Source organism: Lutra lutra, chromosome 11 (assembly GCF_902655055.1).
Source record: "Lutra lutra chromosome 11, mLutLut1.2, whole genome shotgun sequence".
Classification (NCBI taxonomy): domain Eukaryota; kingdom Metazoa; phylum Chordata; class Mammalia; order Carnivora; family Mustelidae; genus Lutra; species Lutra lutra.
Genome location: NC_062288.1, coordinates 40,948,263 through 40,953,764, shown reverse-complemented (window position 1 = coordinate 40,953,764; position 5,502 = coordinate 40,948,263).

Below are 5,502 nucleotides of genomic sequence, written 5' to 3'. Positions count from 1 at the left end.
CAGAGGACATTTAAACCTGTGACACCACAAGTATAACAAACAGTAAAGTATAGCCTTATCCCTAGCCAGAGAAACCTAGAACATCATTCCAAAGGCCAATCTACCTCAGTTCATTTTTATTTACCCAGTATATTATGTTCAGCTATCAAAAAAATTTTCAAGGCATACCAAAAGCAAAAAAAAAAAAAAAACCAAAAAAAAAAACAAAAAACACAATTTGAGGAGATGCCACAATCATCAGAAATAGACATGGCAGGGATATTGGAATGATCAGACCAGGAATTTAAAACAACTCTGATTAATATGCTAACAGCTCTAATGGATAAAATAGACAACATGTAAGAACAGAGGGGCAAGGTAAGTGGAGAGATGGGAACTCTAAGAACCGAAAAGAAATGCAGAAGATCAAATCCACCGTATCAGAAATGAGGAATATCTTTGAGGGCTTGTCAGTAGACTAGACATGGCTGAAGAAGGAACCTCTGAGTTTGAGGATATCAAAATAGAAATTTACAAAACTGGGGATCAAAGAGGAAAAAGTGTAAAAAGCAGCAGGAAATATCCAAACTGTGGGGCAACGACATAAGATATGATATATGGGTAATGGAAGTACCAGAAGGAGAGGAAGAGAAAGGAATGCAAGAAATATCTATAATAATAATAGTGAGAATTTTCCAAAATTAGTAACAGACACCAAACCACAGATATAGAAAGCTCAGAGAACACCAATTAATGTAAATACAAAAGGAAAAAAAAATCAACACCTTGGCAATCAAAGGCAAAGAGAAAATCTTGACAAAGCCAGAAGGGGAAAAAAACATCTTACTTATAGAGGAACAAGGATAAGAATTACATCAGATATTTCTTTAGAAACCATGCAATTCTCAGTTGGTTAAGTGACTGCTTTCGGCTCAGATCATGATCCTGTGGTCATGGGATTGAGCCCTACATCAGGCTCCTGGCTCAGCGGAGAGCCTGCTTCTCCCTCTCCCTCTCCCTTCTACTCTGCCAGCTTGTGCTCTCTCTATATATATCAAATAGATAAGATTAAAAAAGAAAAAAAGGAAGGAAGGAAGGAACCATGCAATTATTCGAGAATATTATTTCCATGTCCGTTTCAATTTTCTTGACTACATTTTCTATCTTAAAAGATGCTATGATACATTGTTTCTTTGGTAGCCTCCAATAAGCCTTCAGTACCTCCCATTATTATCACTGTTTTATAGTCCCCTTCCATGTTGACTTGAAGCTTGGCCATTGGTTTTAATGATGGCTTTTAAGTGTTGCTTAGTTTTTAGTGACTAGTTTTAGCCACTGAAACATTAGTAAATACGCTACAAGGCTTATTAAACGCTTGCACACTGGGCCTTGTTTTCCTGAAGCTTCCTTCTAGGAACAGCTTTGGTATTAGATGTCCAAGTAGATACATAGAGAAGCCCACATTAAGAACTGAGGCCCCTTGCCAACAGCCATGTCTGAGCTCCCAGCCTGTAACCAGTAAAAACTGCCTGTCATGGGGGTGAGGTCATTTTGGTCTTTTTAGCCATCCCACGGCCTCATGTGAAGTGAAAGAACCACCTGATTAACCCACAGAATCATGGAAAATAATAAATTGTTATGAATTTAAGCCATTAAGTTTTGAGGTAGTTTCATATGCAGTAATAGATAACCAAAATAATACTTTTATAATTTATTTCTTAGTAGGTTTTATATAATTCCTTGAAGCATATAGTAAAGCCAAACTTTTTCTGAGAAGATTTAAGTCTGATTTGGCTAACTGCCTTGACCAGGAAGACCAGCATGCCTCTATTTAAAATTTGTAATTAATAAACATTTCATACATCTTAGCAACGTTTTCTTGGTAATCTTCCCAGAAACTGAGAGAAAAGATGACTCAAATCACCAAGCAACAAGATCCTTTTGAAAGTCAGGTGGCTCCTAATTCTTTTCTTTCAATTAAGGTGAAGAAGGATAGGATTAAATTGTTTTTGTAAGGTGGATCTTTTTGTGATTTTTAGTATTCAACTCAAAAGGAATTCATTTACTTAAATAACATTGCAGTAACAAAACTTTTCCATTCTCATCTACCAACAAATGTGAACAAGATTTGTTATTTATAAAAACAACAATAGTAATAGTTGGTATTGAAATCTGTATCATTGTAGCTATAAAAATATTCACCCATGGACATAGGAGCCAATTGGAAAAATGGAGTCTTATCTACCTCATCAAATTTTATTTCATTTTGTTTTGATCTATTATATCATAATTTTAGTGATAACTGAATCTGGAAGCTTATTTTAATATTTTGAGATTTGGGGGTAAAAGAAAAAATCTTTAGTTTATAAACATGTTTTGGAGAGAAATATAACAAGTGGTTAATTAGATATTTTAAATCATAAAAGTATAATCTTTAAGAAAAATTTCTGTGGAGAAATGAAATAGAAACACAAGTGTCAGAAGAAAAATAAATTTAGCGTACTATTTCCCAGCCTAATATAATGCTTGCTCATGTTTTTTAAATAAATTGTCCCAATTTCATAATTTATAAATTTCCAAATGTCTAGAAGGAATTAAAAAAAAGTACAAAGAGCCCCTTAAATAAATCCACCAATTGTTAAAATTGTGCCACACTTACTTTTTGCTGTGTGTGTGTGTGTACATTTTTTCATCTGCACCATTTAAAAGTAAGCTGCATTTTTTTCTCTTTTCATCTTTTTTTTCTTTTTTTAATTTTATTTTTTCAGTGTTCTAAGATTCATTGTTTATGCACCACACCCAGTGCTCCATGCAATATGTGCCCTCAATAATACCCACCAGAAAGCTCACCCAAACTCCCTCCCCTCTCCCCTCCAAAACCCGCAGTTTGTTTCTCAGAGTCCACAGTCTCTCATGGTTCATCTCCCCCTCCAACTTCCCCCAACTCCCTTCTCCTCTCCTTCTCCCAATGTCCTCTGTGTTATTCCTTATGCTCCACAAATAAGTGAAATCATATGATAATTGACTCTCTCTGCTTTACTTATTTCACTCAGCATAATCTCTTCCAGTCCTATCCATGTTGATACAAAATTTGGATTTTCATCCTTTCTGATGGAGGCATAATAATACTCCAAGATCTGGACCATATCTTCTTTATCCATTCGTCTGTTGCAGACATTTTACTTTTAAGTACTTTAGCATGGACAATACCATTGTCATATACAAGAAAATTGGAAAACTAACAATTTTCCCATAATATCATCTAATATATAGTGTATATTCAAATATTCCCTAGTTGTCTGAGAATACCTTCTATAGCAGTGATTTTTTTTTCCTAGATTAAGCTAGCATCCAGTATATTTGTCCTTAGGTTTCTTTAGTTTCTTTTAATTTAAAATTGTCACTCCCCTCCACTACCACTTTTTTGTCTGTTGTTCATGTTATTCACATGTATTTAAATAGACAATGATAGGTATTAGAATAATTTGTATTTAGATTCCTAGAAGTGTGATTTAATGATTTTATTTTTGAATGTCAGTATTTACACTATGACAAAAAGCTTAACTTTGTGATTATTTAACCTAAAAGTTTAACTAGTTAAACTTGAAAAATGTTAGATGCCAACTTCAAATAAATGAGAGTACAAGAAGCTTTTTAAAAATTCTTTTTGGGAATAGCAAGTAAAAAAAAAATATTTGAAAGACATTGGGTGAGGTGATTTTGAGATTATTTCCAACTCTAAAAACTGGGTATTTATATCTAACTTATTTCATATAACCCACATGAAGCTATGTGCATGGTTGTTACTATCCCATTTCCTGAATGGAGAATCCTGTGTGCCAAACAAGTTAAGTAATTAACACAAGTCCACGTACAAGTCCAAGGTTTTAACTGGCATTGTTTCAAAATTTCCTGCTCTTTCCTCCCTGCCATTCATTCCTGGAAGGGCTAGGGTTCTGGATAGGAATATTAGAAAGCAAAATGGAGAACAGAAATCAAAGCCCAGTCTTTTCAAGGAGCAATATGGAGCCGGGAGAAGCTTCTGGTTCAGGAGGCTGTAGGTGCCCAGGACTTATCACGCATTGATACATTTTAGATAATTAAAGGGAGGTGACTCCCTGATCCCTGAGGTTCCTTACACGCAACACACACACACACACACACACACACACACACACACACACACACACACACACCTATCTCTTTTCAGAACCATCTGCCCTGTTCTGTTCTTTTCTTTCTAAGTGCTTAGTCTGGAGTACAATCCTCATCCTACTTTTTTTTTTTTTTAACTGTGCTTAAAAAAACACATGGGATCTACCCTTCTAACAAAAATTTAAGTGGAAAGTATAGCATTATGAGCTATAAGCATAGTGTTATAGAGCATAGCTTTAAAACTTTAAGGTGCATGGCACAAAATTTATACCCATTGAACAGCTCATTTATACCCAATGAACCCCTCATTTCTCCTTTCTCCTAGACCCTGGCAAAAAAAATTCTACTTTCTGCTTCAATGTGTTTGACAGCTTTAGATACCTCATATCAGTAGAATCATGTAATATGTGTCCTTCTATGCGTGGCTTAGTTCCCTTAGATTAATGTCCTCAAGGTTCATCCATGTTGTACTCTATGACAGAATTGCTTTTTTTTTTACAGTTGAATAATAATCCTTCATATGTATATACCACACTTTTTTTTATCTATTCATCTATTCATGAACATTTAGGTTGTTTCCATCTCTTGGTTATTATGAATAATGCAATAAATATGGGAGTGTAAATATCTCTTTGGGATCCTTAATTCATTTCTTTTGGATAAACACTCAGAAGTAGGATTGCTGAATTATATGGTAGTTTGAGTTTAATTTTTTGAGGAAACTTCATACTGTTTTACACAGTAGCCATTTCATTTTACATTCCTACCAACAGTGCACAAGAATTCCATTTTCTCCACAACTGTGCCAACTCTTTTTATTTTCCAATTTTGGTTTGGTTTGGTTTGGTTTGGTTTTCCTGATAATGGCCATTTTGACAGAGTTGAGGTGATTCCTCATTGTAGTTTTGATTTGTGTTCTCCTTTTGATAAGTGATGTTGAGTATTTTTTCATGTACATGTTATACATTTCATGTCTTCTTTGAGGGAAATATCCGTTTAAGTCTTTGCCCATTTTTAATTGAAAAAAAAAAGGCTAAGACTTCCAGTACTTTCTATTCTGCCATCTTGCTGTCATCACTACCCAGTCCTACTGCTTATCAAAACATTTATGTGTTATTTTATGAACTCTCCCTAAGAGAATAAGTGATATTCTCTCATGTGTCCCAAGAAGGGAGGTATTTGGAACAGGCTAGCTCCTCAAGCCACACTCTACAGGCTATATCTTACATCACTAGATTGGCTCCGTCTTTATAACTCCATGAGGAGAACCTATGAAGTATCTCAGGGTGTCATCCAGATTCTAAAATATTTATAGGAAAGAATGAGGAATTGCATATGTGCATCTGAAACTTAAATTTAGTGATTCTC